The sequence below is a fragment of the Equus quagga genome, chromosome 7 (assembly GCF_021613505.1).
Source record: "Equus quagga isolate Etosha38 chromosome 7, UCLA_HA_Equagga_1.0, whole genome shotgun sequence".
Classification (NCBI taxonomy): Eukaryota; Metazoa; Chordata; class Mammalia; order Perissodactyla; family Equidae; genus Equus; species Equus quagga.
The window spans coordinates 100,636,790-100,653,973 of NC_060273.1; the positions used below are offsets into that span (position 1 = coordinate 100,636,790).

At 40.8% G+C, this 17,184-nt stretch overlaps 1 protein-coding gene across 4 annotated transcripts in view; it reads left to right on the plus strand.

The window, feature by feature from the left end:
• The window catches only part of MCC (MCC regulator of WNT signaling pathway), a 411,658-nt gene that overhangs the window by 193,350 nt on the left and 201,124 nt on the right, over positions 1-17,184 (plus strand). The window lies entirely within an intron of this gene.

Below are 17,184 nucleotides of genomic sequence, written 5' to 3' on the forward strand. Positions count from 1 at the left end.
CTTGCACACTTTTCTTTGCTTCTTGCACACTTTTGTTTGCTTCTTGCTTCATGAACACTTTTGGACCTTGACGTTCTTGTACAGCTTTGTTCTTTCTGGACTTTCTAATTGCCTATTTTCTCATTAGCAGAAGTAACATGTGTTCTCTTTCTCTCAACACTATGATTTACTCTCTTAATTATACAACTTTTTTGAATGCTTTATTATAAACTATTATGAAGTAACTGCTTTCTGGACCTGCTTACACAGCTGTCATCCTGAAATTTCTTTTCCTTTTATTCTTAGCTTAGTTCTACTTTTTCTTGGATCTTATATCTTCCTCATTCTGAGACATATTTTTAATTTTGCTGGAGTATATTTTAAAAAAATTTTCAGAAAGAGTATGTGGCAAGCATACTTTGAGCCCCATGCTTATCTGCCATCATACTTAATTAATAATTTGGCTGGGTATGAAAATCTAAGTTCAAAATAGTTTTCCCTCAGTATTTGAGAGGAATTTCTTTCTAGCAGCTAATGTTACTGAATCTTGTGCCTTCATATAGATCTTTGGAAGCTTAGAATGTTTTCATTCTCCTTGATATTGTGACCTTTCATGAGAATCTGTTTTTGTTCATTCATTTTGTTCAATAATGAACAAAACCTGTGGGTTATCCAGTCTGAAGACTTCTGTTCTTCAGCTCTTGGGAATCTCTTATTTCTTTCATTATTTTCTTTCCACTACCTTCCATTGTCCAATTTTTTTTGTAAATTCAGTAGATTGATGTTAGACTCCTAGATTAGCTCTTATCAAACTTTCTTTCTTCTCTCCTTCCTTCCTCCTAGATTTCTGGAAATTTCATCACCCTTTTATTTCAGCCCTTCCATTGAATTTTTAACTTCAAATATTCTATTTTAATTTCAATGTGTTCTTTTCCTTTTCATCATAAGGGTTTTGTTTCATGTCCATATTATGTGTTTTCTGATGTCTTTGGCTGCACTCAATTTTTTGCACCTTTAAATTCTCTTCTGCTTCATGAATGTCTGTTTTCTCTGGGATCAGTTCTGTTTGTTTCATACTTGTTTTTCTTTTTTGTTCCTTTAGGATTCCTCAAATCTGGTGATCCTTGGTTATCTATCTACATTTACAAATGAAGGACTAGGTTGATTGTTATAGGTCGCTGCCTTAATTTCCCTCCTCTTTATGGACATCTGCTGCCTCTGCTGACGTTTTCCTTCATTGAGAGGGCTGACCGTGCATTCTGAAACTGAGGGTGTAGTGTGTCAAAGAGCAGGTTTCACTTTAGGGTGTGTCAAGGTAGAGCAAGCAGGACAAGTTGAGGTTCCTTCAGTGCCAGAGAAGAGGTCCCCACTGAGGGGTGCCAATCCCTCCTGGCAGATCACTTGCTCCCTTTGGAGAGTAGGTGTCTGACTTCAGACCAGGGGAAGATTCTGCTGCTGTCCTCATAGGCTAGGACAGGGGAGCTCCACATATGTCACCATTCTGCAGGCAGTTCTTGAGACACTCAGTTTCTACACCTCAATTCACATTCCTTCCAACTTCCACCTCCACTCTTGTTTGTGTCCCAAGCTCTGCTGTGTTTTGTTTCTTAATATGCTCTCATCTCACTTAGAAAAATCTTTAATCCATTGAGTTCCCCAGTGGGTTGGAATTGGGAGATGTCTTGCTGTTTAATGTAGAGGTCCTGGGATAGTATATATTTTTTGAGAAAGTAATACTGTCATGGTGAAAAAAATTTCAAAAAGTACAGAAGGAGGTACAGAGGAAAATAAGCCTTCCTCAAACCCAGGCTCCCAGTTCTCCAGGTCCCCCTCCCAGAGGCAACTGTTAGCAGTTCCCTGCATACTTCCAGAGAATTTGTGATGTGCACATTTAAGAAAAATCTCTTTGTAGTTATGTATAGAATGAACTAGGGCTGGAGTGAGGTAGGAAGAGAGAGAAAATGGAGTCTGGGGGAGCTATATTGACCCCTAGGCAAGGAGTGAAGATCTGCACTAGGGTAATGGGATGGGAATGAGGGGTGGGCACTTGTTTGAGATAATTCCAGAAGGAAATAAACAGGATCTAGCCATGGGTTAAGTGTTGGCAGGATGTCAGAGATGGCTGGAGTCAATGAGAAAATAGAGTTGTGGTAAAAAGAGACCAGGCCTCTCGTTTGATTTTGTAGTGGACAAAGGGTGGGGTTTTATTTGCATTAGCCCAGTGACTTTACAGAGAATCTGAATACTGTGATTGTCCCCTAAGTCCATGAAACCTTAATAATTTGCTGTCTCTGCTTATGCTCCTATTCCTTTTACACATTCCTTAGGCCACCAGCAGGTTTCCGAGACTAACATCCTTGAGTAATTTTAACAGTAGTCATTGAATATGCATTATTCCCTCTTCCTGTAGAGGAGAGGGAGCCAACTGGAAACTCAGCAACCAAGTCTAGCCCCTGGGCCTATTTGGTTGGCACAAGCAGTGTTTTATTTTGTCTTGTTTTCAACTTGAGTTAACATTTTAAATAATTGAGACTTCCCCTAAAAACTGGATTGATGGCTTCTTTTGAGAAAGCGGAAGATCTGGCAGCACTGGAAGGGTCTTCCTCACTGTGGTAATTGGCTGAGTCTGCATAGCTGTTGCCCTTGTAGATTGGCCATACCTTCTCCACTTGGCCACAGCTCCTACCGCTCAGGCCATGTGTGCAAGTGAACTTACCCCTGCCTTCTTTGACTCATTTAGTTACCTGCCAAGCCCTGCAGTCCTGCATTACTCATCCTGGCTTGTTAGAGATCCTGCTGTAAAAGATTCCAAAACATCAGAGAAGCTGTCTCTACCTTAAGGTTTCTTTTAGTACACTCTGTCGCAGTGTTTTTCCAAGCACAAATGAATGGCATAATATGGAGCCTTTAATTCTAAAAGTTGAAATCTAATCTGGGCAATCCCAACTTTTTTGTTTAAAAAGAAAAAAGTAAGCAGCACTGATTAAAAGTTATGAAAGAAAATACCTTTTGGCTTGGCCAGATGGACATAAATATTCTTGATGATTTGGTCAGCATCTCCGCCATTCACAAAGACCATGAGGTGACAACTGAATTCTTCTTCTGGGTTCATTAGCTAAAGAGACTGGATAACTTTATTTTCCTCTGTACAATAATGATGTGTTAACATGCTGGAAAGTGGAGCTGAATAAAAGTTTTGATTGTATTGTTGAAGCAGTATCCTAAGAAATCCTTCTGTATAAAATCTCTGCTTCTTAACACAATAAGGAAAAGGTATAAATCCTTTGTGCTGCATTACATTTGGAAAGAACAATGTCAGTTGAGATAGTTTATTGGAATTATGGGCCCTAAATTTACCTGTTTTGGGGGTTGTGTTTTCCTAAGACCATCCTAGGGAGTTCCCTTTGTGTGTGTAGGTCGACCTTGGACTAACCCCAAGATTTCGAGTCATCAGAACATAGGAAGTGAAGGGAGTAGTATTACACATGCTTGGAACCCAGCCGATAAGAAAAAGCCACAAGCATTTTCCAGTATTGGCCTTCTTTGTCTTCAGTTTTGAGTCACTCCCTGAATATTTGATCTGAATTCCCCACACTGCTTACATAAACAGTTCCATGCACTTCTCAGAAGTGTGTGACATAACTTTGTGATTGATGTTAAGATTCCAATAGCAAGAACACACAATCACAGAAAAGGTCTGGTAATCTAAGTAACCATCATTAATTTATAAAGGTACATGTCTCAGCGTGTGAAAGAACAGATGTAGGGAGGCCATATGCTGTGGTAGAAGGAGGAATTGGGATGATGACTCAAGAAATACAGGTTCTAGTCCCAGCTCTACCTCTGTCTTGCTATGTGAACTTTCAGCAAATTTTCTCTGCATCTCCTTTTCCTTTTGTATAAACTAGGGAGGTTGAACTGGTGATCTTCCAGACAGTGTTCCAATCTTGGACATTCGAGCAGTCATTTATTCTTAGCATCTTTGTTTGAGAGATTGAGAATCCTGGGGAAGATGCTCCTCAGTGACTGTCTCATCAGAGATCTCTCTTGGCTTTTCTTCCCTGAGATAATGACAGAATGTCCTGTGTGACTTCTGACATTGGTGAGTCTTCAGTGACCATCTTCAACTCTTGTATGCAGAGTATATGGAGATACTATGGGAAGCAGGACTGGCTTTATGGGGATATTTTCTGTCTGGGTTTCATAATGCCAGGAAAGTTCTGTTCCTTCTAGATGTTTCTCTTATTGTTTGGTAGTGGTTCCTGAGGTTCTGCAACGTTTTTTCTTTAACTGTTTTTTTTTTCCTACTTGAAGACTGTTTTCGAATCTGAAGGGGCTAGTAACATGTCAAGTCTTAGAATCACAGAGGATTCGATTAACAGATGGCGAAACCAAAGGATTAAGGGTAGATGGTGACAACAGAATAAGGAGCAGTGAGTCAGACGGCCTGAAGGCCATCTTCATCCATCTGATAAATTTGTCCAGCCCCGGTCCCGGTTGAGCAGGTCTGAAAGGGAGATAGGGCCTGCTGCTCTGTATAGCTCTACTTTCTGCTCCTGAAACCCCACAGTGGCAGTGCTGTTGTGCCCTGAACACACAGACATACAGAGATGGCCAGATGTACCTGAGCACGTTTGTGGGGTGAGCCAGGAGGAAGGGAGAGAAGATACAAAGGAGAGGAAATAACTAATGGAACAGCGGCTGGGCAGAGGCTGGAAAGAGTGGAATTGTAATGTTAGGTAGAGGGTAGGGGTTTGTCAGATGTGAAAGGAAATCTTGTCATCACAGAAAGCTATGAAGGAAGAGAATGAGTAAGTTTGGATGCTAGGGAAATGAGGCCATGAGGAGTTGTTTTTCTTCTGATTGTCCTCAGTAAAGTAGGGAAGTCTTACTATCCTCATCTCTCTGCTGACCTCCCGATTTTTCGGTGTTTTATTTGGTTGTTGAGATTGGCATTTGAAGGAGAATGATTGTTTAGGGTGAACATCAGGGACTTGGCTCCACTCTATATCAGCTCACCATTCCCTTTCTGCATCCACAGAGTGTGGTGTTCAATCAGGCATTTAAACAAGAGAGAGATTCTTGTATGTGCACTGAGAACCAGAGAGCACTGTTCTGTCCTATTCCTGATGCAGAGAATTTTCTTGTATCAGAACCCCACTCTTACCATGGGATAGGAGGGTGGCAATAGCTTCACTCTTCAGAACCCTTCTTGGTAAATGTATTGGACCAAGAAGACTTGACCCGTATCCCTCTTAGCATTTAGAAGATCACTAGGATTTCAACACTAAGAATATTCAAGAAGCCGCCAGATCTTTTCTTACATTGTCCTCATATCCTTCACTTAGATATAAAATTTATTTTTATAATTACCCAGGCAATGGTGACATGTGATAAAACTGAGTATTGCACTTGCTCTGATTGGTAGTCTTCAGTGTGACTCTGATCCCTAAGTGCCTGTTTAAAGCCAGGAGATGCGAGCTGAGGGTAAACACACTCTTTTGGGTTCCTGGCTTAACTGTAAATAAAGTGAACCCCTTGTTGAGATGTGAAGAAAGAGAAGCTGTGTCTTTCATTAAGACTTTTCAAAGGCATCCTCTGATACAGAGCCCCAGAATCTTCACATGTTAAGGCAAAACCCAGCCATTTTCCCATTTAAGGAAAACCCAGCGTATTTTCCAGGTGAGAGAATTGCGGCTCAAAAGACCTGCTCTTGTCAAAGACTGCACCGTACTTGGTGAGAAGAGCATGGTGACTAAGGGCGCAGATGGGGCTTCTGACAGCCTGCCTCCCTGGGGCCCTACCCCTTACTAGCTTATGTCCTTGGGCAAGTTCCTGAACCTCTCAATGCCTTGATTTCTGCATTTTAAAAAAATGGAACTAATAGGACTCACTTTGCAGACCTGTTATGGGGGTTGAATTCGTTACCACAGGTAAAATGCATGGCACAATGCAGGGCCTACACTTCTTGCTCGGCACCCTAGAGCTGGTATTATTGTTAAATCTCCAGTTTCCTGAATCACAGAGCCTTCTGTCATATCTCACTGCCTTTCAGATTTTGCTGATTTTACTATTTACTTACAAGTAATCAATGCAAATTTTTCAAATTCCTCTGTCTCCTTTTGGACCATTTTATTGCTTACCATCAGCTTTCTTCTAATATCCATGGTCCTCTAATCACCTCATGCAATGTGTTTTCTGTGTTCATTTACTTTGATTCCTTGGGCATTTACTCCTACTGATTTGTGAGGATCCCTCCTGTCTTTCTTTTATGCACTGTCTTCATTCTTAGCCTCTTCTTGAGTCTTTTCCTTCTCTGTCCCCTTCCCTGACTTTGCTTGCTCCTTCCTGCCCCCTAACAATGGGATGTACCCAAGGCTGACCTCTGAGACTCCTTGTATGACTCATTCACTCTCTGGATTTGGCTGTCACTTCTGTGTGACTCTCAACACTGCGCTTCTTAGTGTCTTTACGTAGCTTTAGTTCAGCTTTGGTCTCTGACTGTGTTAGAACTGTCTTCACATGTGACCACACCCTGTCCTTGCTGCCACCTGTCAGGGTGTTCCTGACATCTCTCCCTCTGGTCCAGGGGACACCATTCTCCCATATCTATGCCTGAAGAATTCGAGCCTTCTTTGATTCCATCCCTCTTTCCTGCCCCACATCCAGTGAATGGCCAAATCCCATTGACCTTTCTTTCAGAACGTTCTTTCGTATGTCTGTCCTTCCTTCCTCTGTTTACCAGTCCCTGTCAACTCATACATGAACTGTGACCTCCTCTCAGATTTCCTTGACTCCAGTCTTTCTTCAGTTACTTTGTACTGCATTTCCAGACCTGTTATTAAAACACTGCCTGGTATACATCACTTTTATTTCTACTAAAACTTCTATTTGTACAAACAGAAATCTTTACTCGCTGTCTGATAAAAAGTCCAGTTCCTTAGCTTGGCATCGAAGGCTTTCTGTAGTTTTCCTACTTTCTTCTCATTTCTGTTCACATTGTTCTCTGTTGTCTTAAATATATCACGAGTCATTCCAACATCTGTCTTTGTGTGATGAGGATGGGACTGTACCCCTATCTCCCTCTCCTTAGAGTGTTCTTCTCTGGCCCTCTCGTGTGGTCTACTCTTTCTCCACCAAACGCCCCCCACATTCACAGAGTCTTCCTCTGTTGCCCCTGCCCTTGGCAAAAGCACCCTCTTGTGGATTCCTATAGGATTTTTTGCTCACCATATGATCATCTCTGTTTTCATGTATAATAGTTGTAAACTGCTCCAGCACGGGGATCATATCTTAAGACTGTATCTCCAGTGTCCAACACCTTCCTCTTCATCAGACCATCTGTGGACAAAGGTAGAAAGAATGGGCTCCGTAATGGACTGAACAGTGAGCCAGTGAGGAAAACTGGGTTAGAATCTCACTTCTGCTTCTAAAGCTCTCAGAGAACCTTGCCGCATCTCCTGATCTCTCTGGGCCTCACTTTTTGCATACTTAAATATGAAGGGAGCTGAAGCCATTTTTCAGGTCCTAAGTCTAATGTTGTATGAATGACTCTAGTGATTGGATGACTCCCCATCCATGTCATGATTAAGCAGGAGAGTAGAGTGGTTTATAGAAGCAATATGTAACTTAATAAAGACAACACAGAGAGTTCACAAAGTAAAGTGGAAGGATTTTTCCTTAAACACAGTCACAGAAAGTGATGAGACAACTTAAAAAAATAATAATGAAAAGCTCACCACTGAAGACAAAAGACAATATCACTTCTTAGGATTCATTTACTTGGCTCGCCTCTGTCTGTATCCTAAATAGGATTAGCTGTCTCTTCTTTCCATTCCTTCGAATTGCTGGTCAAATTGGCAAATAGCAGGCATTTAGCAAAGTAGTTACTTGGCTTTCCTGTTCTCCTAAAAATTAAATCCACCCCTTCTTCCCCACCCCACCCCTCAATCTGGAAGACATGATCTGAATTCCTTTCAGTTCCACATATATCGCTGCCCTTCTTTCTACTGGGACAAGCTTTTCCGCTTTATAGTCCTCTTCCTCTAAATCAAGATGAGATTACTTTTCAGAACAAATTACTTTTGGAAGAATGAACGGACGTCCCACTTATTATGTCAACGGATAGGGATCTCATTGTACTAAATCTCTGATTAGGGGCAAGCAATAGAAACTTATATTAACTGTCTCTGAACCCTAAAACTTCTGGAGTCTGAATTGTTGTGGAGTCTTGAAATTCTGGCGAAGTGCTCTTTTTCTACCATTGTTTAGCAAATTCTCTTCTAGTAAACCATGTTTTATAACTGAATCCAAATGTCTCTCTCTTCTATAAAACTTCATTTCTTTTTGTTTCCCATATTCCCCTTGGGAAATATTTTTGGTTAGGACCTTATCTCAAAGTCTTTCTAACACGATCTTTTTCTAAAACCTCCGAAGTAACACTGTTCTCCTTGGCCTCAGTGTCACTGTGAAGCCCAGACTTCCAAACATTTTCCGATCCCATTAGATGTTGATTACACTGTTGGCCCTTACTCCTGGTGACTTTTTTTCCTTTAAAGTGGCAGTTGCTGTGATTGAATGGGTTTTAAATTGTCTCAGTAGGAGTTCTTTATGGCTTGGATCCCTTTGGATTTTTCCATCATTTAGGGGGTGGGGATGAAAATAAAAGTATGAGGCTTTGTCGGACATGTGTTACTGAAACTGAGAAGCTGCACATCCCCTAGAAAGGTTGCAGGGTGATAGCACGACATTAATCACTAGGAGTCTTGTTTCTTACCCTGTATTCCAAACCAGCTATTATCCTGGTGGTACTCTTCTTGTTGGCCTATGTCCTTGCTAGCTCCAAAGATGCTGTGGCAAGGGCTGAATTCTACTCTGCTAACCCGTCTCTCACTAGTTAGATTGCTGATGCCTTCAGCACATTTAATTTAATCAACTTAAAATGGGTGAAAAAATCAGATGACTTGGACAACACAAAAGAGAGGACACAAGAGATTTCTTTGGTTTGGTCTTCAAGGGTCAGTGGGTTTTGAACCTCCATGGGAAAAAAACTTTTTATGTGCTTTCCAGATGCAAGAGCTACCCAGATGATTAAATATAACAAATTGACGTGGTTATTTTTTTTTAATCCACATTGACTGATCAATACTAATTTTTATTTACTTGTAGGCAGCATTGCTGGTTGAACAACAACGGAGAAGCTCAGATTTTATCTGACAAGTTTATTGTCACAGTGGACTTATATTTCATATATATTTGGGGAGTGTTGTACGGATAAGAATATATAGGTGTGGTGTTTAGGGATAGTGTAAAGGCAAAGAAACATTATTTTTCTAATTACTTTAGGGAGGCATCTCTTCCCATTCTTTAGCTGTCTTTACTACCAGCCTCCAAGAGTAGAACTCGGTAAACTTACTTAGTGAAATCATTTCTCCAGTAGAAGAGTGGGTATGCATTTGCACTAATTTTGTTTCCTTCCTTTTGGAGTCTGACATTTCATCTTTCAGACTAAGTAAATTCTCAGTCACAAGAGATATTCCTAGTAGCCAAAATGTATTTAGAAATGTTATTTAAGGCTTTTTTTTAAGCTGAGATGTCTAAAGTTTCATAATGTATAGGCGAAACTTCAGAGCAGATGTTAAACACATTCTCCCTCCAATTCCAGAGATTATATCCAGTATGATATAATTTGGGGGTATTTCCTCCATTTACTCAAAGTATAACTATTGGAAGATCAAAATACATTATGTTTATTCCTATGGGCTTTCAGTCTACTTGTAGATTACTTAACTGTGGGCATTTATTTTATATATCTATTTCATGGAAATATAGATGATCATTCCATGTGTTATTAAAAGTGTATCAGTAACTGAAGCCAATAATTGTATTCACATTACAACACAATTTGAGGATGATAGAGGCATATTCCTATTTAGAAATTTGTTTATTAGGTAATATCTGTCATAATCAATTATTTAGATTTAGATAATTTTGACATCTCCGTTTATACTGTTCAAAGAAACAGCCAGATTTTTGTATTTTTACTTTGCCTGTACTGTAGACTCAGATCCTGTTATCTGCTTACAGTTGCTGGGTATTTCGTGTTCTAATCCATTGCATAGCACCATGCATAGAATTCAAATCTAGGTCAAGCTGGGTGTTGGATGGGTGGGAAAAGCAGAGGAAGATGGTAATAGAGCCTGAAGCAAGGAGAGGAGATAAGAGAAATGCTGGATGTGCTGAGAAACACATGTTGTTGCTTGGCTTCAACATGGGGTGAACATAGGGCAGCGCTGAGAGCTGGGCTGGGAGCCATGAGCTCCATTGCCAAGGCCTTGAGTGCCAGACTGGTGTTGGTAACTTAGTTCAGGAGTCAGAGGAAGCCAGTGATAGTTTTTGCATAGGAAGAAGAATTAAAAAAGCAGATGTGACCAACACTTTTGAGTTGTTTTCCAGAAACCAAGGTTTGGCTCTCACAAGTATGCTATATCTGTCAAAGCTGCCATGTGAGTTAATAATTGTTTCTTTTAATAAAATAGCCTTTTCTTTACCTTCCATTTATCTGTGTTGATGTTTCCTTACCAGAAACGGGCTGGTGTAACTGCTATAAAATTCTAGATCATGCCAGCACTTGATACCATTCATTAAAAAGAGAAAGAAAAGGGAAAACATGGTTATAGACAGGCGGTTTTAGACCTGGGCTTCTAGAATATGTTGATTGTAAGATATGGAATGTAGAGGGAGGATATGGTTGTTAGTTTCAGAATTCAGTAGACCACTTAACTTGATGTTTGGGCTTAAGTTTTTAAAATAAGTAATTGATGAAACAGAAGAGTTTCCCTCCATGGCAGCTCGCTGTGAACTGGGCTTATTTGATGATCTTAGTCTGAATGGGGAGTGGAAACTCTTGGTGCCACCGATTCCTGCATGCCAGTACTTGGTCACGTGTCTTAGTCTTATCTGACCCTTGTTACTGTTTTGTGAAGTCACAGCTTCACTTTCTCAGTTTTCCATAACAGTGACTCCTCATCCTGCATAGTCTTGAGCCGTATCGGTCTGGTTATACTTCTGTGGTCATGTTCTGCCCTGTTCACCACCCTCTTGATGTGCACTGTCTATAAATCACCTCAGCCAGGTCCAGCTGTGCAGTCCTGGTACACAGAAAATCCCCCAGTGTCCTGGGCACTCTACTTCTCCTGCTGCCATCTAAGATGGTATTAGTCTTTTGGGCAGCTGTTTCATAGAAGAGTCACTGAATGTGTAGGAAACTCAGATTCTTGAAGTTGTGTTTTTTTAAAATTTCTTAATAATTAAATGTTATTAATTCATATCTCTTTCTATTTGTATAGCTTTTTTAAAACAAGAATATAAGACAATTTTTGATCCAGTCAATTTTGCCCTTTATTCTGCATCATTTCAAATTCTGTTTGGGTGGGATCCTGGTTCTATCAGCTTATGTTTTGGCTGTCCCTCCTAGAGTGATGTCATCTAGAACTTTGAGAACCATACCATTGACATACTTATCAGTGACTTGAATAAGTGTTGAATAAGCCAGAATGGATGCCTTGTGACATGCCAGGGAAGGCCTCTCCACCAAGTGTAATCTCTCAGCCTAGCTGTCACCTGACACACAGGAACTTAAATGATATCCTGGAAGAAACTGTTAATACCTTGACACCTAGAATATTGTGAATGAATCCAGATATACCATGTATATTGGCCTACTGCCAAATATGGCTGTGGTGGGGCATTGGGTTAGCACTGGTAAGGGGTAATGGGCCATGGAAGAAAATTAATGTGGTTTACAAGCGAGTTTTCATTTTATACCATATTATTTGACTAGGTCTCTCTTTTCTATTGGAGTAGTTCCTCAAATGTGTGGTGCTCTTGGTCATCTGCTCCTATTTAAAAGAATGTGAAAAAGCTGATTGGAAGCACTGTGGCAGTGGGTGGACTGGCCAATAAGTGGGCTTTGGAGCCATCTATTGTGCCAATCTGAATGTCTATACAATACTGAGACCTTTTCTCAGCTTGTCTAGAGAAGACTCCTTTAATCTCCTACTTTGGGGGTCTCTGCTTGGCTTCTTACATTTGGAGGAACAAAGCTTTGGAGAAGGAAAGGAGCAATTGAGTCCCATGGCTCAGAATGCATATTTTTTAGTATCTTTCCCCCCCCTCAATCCAAGCCTCACTTGTGTTGCCTATAGTGCCTGAGGTCTGTAATCCTAATACCTTGCTTTGTCCAGGGTTCTCTCTTGTTTAGGAAAGGTCGTCAAGGTGGAAAGACACTAGTTCTGTGCCTGTGAAGGATTAAGGCCAAGACTTGGGGGTCCAGTCTCTTTCCAAATAAACTTTCAGACAGTCTCCCAGTTCCCACTCTCATGTCTCATTTCTGTCCTCCATGGTATGCAGTGTCTCCAAACTGGAACCTCTTTGGGTTTTTGTGAGGGCAGATTATTCTTGACATCCCCTCTGGAGGTTCTTTAGGCTCCAGCAGGGTTGAGGACGTTGGTCAGGCATCACTCTGTCTGCTCTGTCTTCCCAAATTTGTTGTGATTACTCCTCTGTTGTCTTCCCTCCTATTCCCTTGCCCTCCTCTATTTCTTAATTTTTTTTTTTTTTTTTTTGCCATCATTTTGGTGGTTTTGGAAAGGAGAGGTAAATAGCCTGTGGTCAATCTGCTACGTTTACTAGAGGCCTATATTATTACACTCAAAAGAAAAGACTAGAAGTTAGTTGAGTTTCTGCGCGGTTATATCAATGTCATATAATTCAGACCCTATTATTACTATGAAATTAAAGAGATTTCTAAATGACTTATTGATATTGCTCAGTTTCTTTTTTTTTTTCTTCTTTTCCCAAAGCCCTCCCAGTACATAGTTATGTATTCTAGCTGTAGGTCCTTTTAGCTCTGCTACATGGGACACCGCCTTAGCATGACTTGATGGGTAGTGCTATGTCCGTGCCAAGGATCCAAACTGGTGAAACCCTGGGCTGCCGAAGAAGAGTGTGCAAACTTAACCACTTGACCATGGGGTCGGCCCCAACTCAGTTTCTGATTCAACCAATTTATAGGGCAACCAAAGAATACGGCAGTATATTGGCGCTTGTGTCCTAGAGGCTGCACGATGTCCTGGAGGAGCAGTGTTGTGGGACTGGGACACAGGCGACTTCCCACCTAACTCTGCAGCGCTCTGATTTGAATACTCCCACCCCCCCAACCCCAGGACCTAGTTCTTATTTTGTGAAAGGGTCTGGTCACTGAAGCGCCTTTTAGGGTAAACATTCTGCGATTCTCAGTGCAAATGGTGGAAGGGGAGGGGGCAGCTTGTGTAAAAGCTGTGTATCTCTCACTCAGGGCTCTTTCATCTGGACCTGGAGACTCTCAAGCCCACAGGAACTGAAATCCCTGTGAAATACCTTTGCCTTATCTGTAAAGTGGAGCGTGGGGGCCGCTGCCGTTCTCAGCTCTTCTGGTCCTGAGGATCTGGTTCCCGGAGCACAGATTCCGGTTGGGTGTAATGCAAACTCCCATCTGCTCTTCCGTGACAGCTGGTGTGTTAACTGTGTGAATGAAATCTCCCGGTTTGCTCTCTGTTGAGCAGAGGCTAGAGGGCTGGAAACTCTGTTTTAATTAGCATTAGACTTTCTGAGGAAGGGAAATGTGATGTCCGAGGAGTCTCCATTGAAACTATCCTCACTGTAAATGGTCCCACTGACCTATTAAACCATATTAGAGGAAAGAGGGAATGATTCAGTGTAGTTAAGCTATGTAAACTAGACAGTGGAAATCATAGATCATGTGAGGTACTTACGTCCTGTTGAGTTGAGTGATCTGGACATATTTATTTACTCCTGTAGCCTTATGCATAAGCAGTCTACATATCTGTCAAGGCAGGTCAGTTCAATATGGTCTAAGTGCTAGGATTATTTCAGTTGAAAGTTTAGAAACCTATTCCAGATTAGCTTTAAAAAAACAACAAAATTAGCTCATAAAATTTCTAAGTCTGGGAGTGACTTTACGCATGCCTAGATCCAGAGGTGCAGATGTTATGTTTGTGCCTCACTCTCTCCCCTTCTATGAATTGTTCTTGTGCATATTGACCTCAGGGAAGACTCACTTGGGTCAAGTTCAAACCCCAGGCCAGTCACTATGCTGGAGAAAGGATATTATGACTGTCTTTCCTCAGGCAGTAGCCTGCTGGCAACCACATAGAAAAGAGAGAAGGTTTTCCCAAAAGGAACAGGGTGGTCAATAACAACAGCCCCCGCCACTTTCTGCTTTGTATGTGGAAAGTACAGTCACTCGTGAAGGTTTGATCTGCAGAGCAGGAAACCAGAAAGGAGCAGGATTTGGACTTTTTAAAGTAGACAGAAAGGAGCCATTGGGAGGATACAAATGATGTAATGAATGATCTGATCAGATTTGTGTCTTAAAGCTCGACCTGGGCTCTATGTGGAGAATCAATCACCTAAACTGAATTGGAAATAGGAGGCCAGGTAATGATCAGAAACCGGTAGCACCTGGCACAGAACCAGGAGTCTGTCTTCTGTGATGACTGGATTTGACCCAGAGGGGAGTTGGCAGTTCACAGTGGGAAATCTGACAGATGAAAAATGTGTGTATGACAGATGAGTGTCTGTATGCACCATGGTTGACTAAGATGAGCATCCCAGATTTAGGCACCATCCACACAAGCCATTTCCCACTGGAGATCTTGCCACAAATGTGCCACATTTTGATGTATCAGACCTTAAGTCGCCATCCCCATCTCGACTTTACAACTGAGGTGCTTTCTAGTTGTGGCGGAGCCCACGTTCTGCTTCCTGGGATCATGGTCCTAGGAATCCGTGAATAGGTTTCGGCAGGTACATCAATCAAACCCCTGAAAATGTATGAAGAGAAGGTCCATTCCATTTATCAGATTAAGAAGGGGTTAAAATGGAAGGAGATTAAGAACCACTGCTTCATGAGAGTCCCCCTGGAGAAACGGAGCGGGCTTGCTTCCTCTCAGAGCTCCTATTCTGGGATTCCAAATTCCCATTACTCAGTTTGTGTCTGAAAGAGACCCAGAGTGTAGTGGCATGTTCCAGTGACAGATTTATTCTTGGGGCTGTCCCAGTTGAAACACGGAACATGTTTTTATAAAGAGATCTTGTTTTCAATATGGTAGCAAACAAGAGAGATGCTGGTGTTACTGTATAAATTAATGGTCTCCAAACTTTTCTGTATAAAAAAATAAGAAGTTGGAGCTTTTACAGATTGTCTTGCCAGTTTCTGTGTATTTAGAAATTAAATACTTTTCCTACTGTATTAATTGTTATCTTCTAAAACATAAACTAGGCATTAAAGGACAAGGTGAGAAATAAACAGGTGAATATTCTTCCCATACTCCAATGAATTGTCACAATTATCTTTGAGACTTTTGGTTTAAACTACATGGATTAAATAGATTTTGCAGAGTAAACTAGAAATAGGCCACAACCCCTTGCTTGTACTATTTTCCTGGAAAAGGTGTTTTAAGTTCGAAACGATCATTTTACAAAAATTGGAACTAGGACTTTGTTATAAATTTGAGACCCCAAGTCTTTTCCGCTGCCATATGGCATCACCGTGAGACTCTGAGGCAAACCAACGTAAGGAAGGGATTGCGTGCTCCCTGCACCTCATTGGGGTGTTGGAAGACGATCACTGACTAGTCCCCTGAGTTCTTGAATGTGCTGACAGTTTTTCCTCATCTCCTGGCTCTTTGTCTATACTTTTAACTCTTAGCATTAACAGCCTTTGTTTTTTGAATTAAAAACAACCAACCAACCACCACCACAAAACCTTAAAGTTGGGAGAAATCTGTGAGCAAAATTTGGTTTAGTTTAAGTTACTGGGTTGTTTTGTTTTAACAGCTTTAGTGGAGAGTTTTTTGGGAAGAGAGGATAAGATGCAAGACTTGGTTTTTTGTTTCTTATCATGTTTACTGCCAAATTAGAAAAATACGAAATAGAAAAAAACCGACTGGAATGAAATATACAAAATGCTAACAATTAGTTGTGGATAGTGATGTTGTAGGTGGTGTTTTTCTCTTCATTTTCCAGTTTTCAGTGATATAATTGCTTTGTTTACAAAATAGGAAAAATTTTTTTTCCAAATGTTATTGTCGTTTCTAGAATTGCCAAAAACTCATCAGACTCGTTTAAGAATGTCTACCTCAATAGGCAGTGATGGGCGCTGAGACATAAGTTGATATTTTGTATTCTGAACTACCCAGGTACCCCCAACCCCAAAGCTTTGTAATTCTTGCATCGCCTTCTTTCTGAATTTAAGTAGCTGTGAGTCTGAGTGTGTATTGCTGTGTCTGTTGCTTATGCCATGTGGGAAGCCAAATATAGCTGCATTCTTGATGTATTCTGCCTGATACAAGTCTAACAGCCAGAAATATTTGAACTCTCCATTATTGTTGAAGGAGGGAAAATCCACAATGCACACATCCTTCCTTCTCTGAATTTACTACTTGAGTTTTTACCTGCCCACCCCCCCCATCATACTCAATTCATGGAAATTATTTCTCTGCTGTTGCTGAAAAATAATTCAATTCTGATACTTCAAGCATGAGACAACTCTGATTGTTTTTTACTGCTCTTGCCTTAGAAGAAATTAAATCACCAGCAATATTTTGCATCCAGCCAACACACATCAAAACTCCTGTCTGTCTTGGTTTTGAGAGCCTTGGAAGTGTCTGAATCAGTCAGAAATTACAGTAGAGCTGAGACTGTTAGATGAGGAAGGCCAGTTTTATTTCTCAAACATGTGTGTGCCTGTGCTTTCTGTGAAATATAAGTGATTCTTACTCTCTTCCTTACTTTAGACCTGAAGCCTCTGTATTTTCCCCCCTGGCTCACTGGTGGACAGCTATCTTTTTAATATAAATGACTCTTCTGTAGATTTGAACTTGACTTGGATTTTTTTTGGGCAGAAATAAGATTAGGTAATTTTATGACCTCCTAAACCTAGAGGCTCCAGTTTTCCTAGTTTGCAATTTTATTATTGGGTTTTTCCATAAAAATATTTTAAGAACATTAAGATAAATGAGCAGTGGAAGCAGTTAGTAGTTGCTTTTCATGGAACATGCCTGTTTATTTCCCCGTCACGTGGTACGTGATGTCAGTGAAAATACCTAAATCGTATTGAAATATCTTTGAGCTGTGAAACTT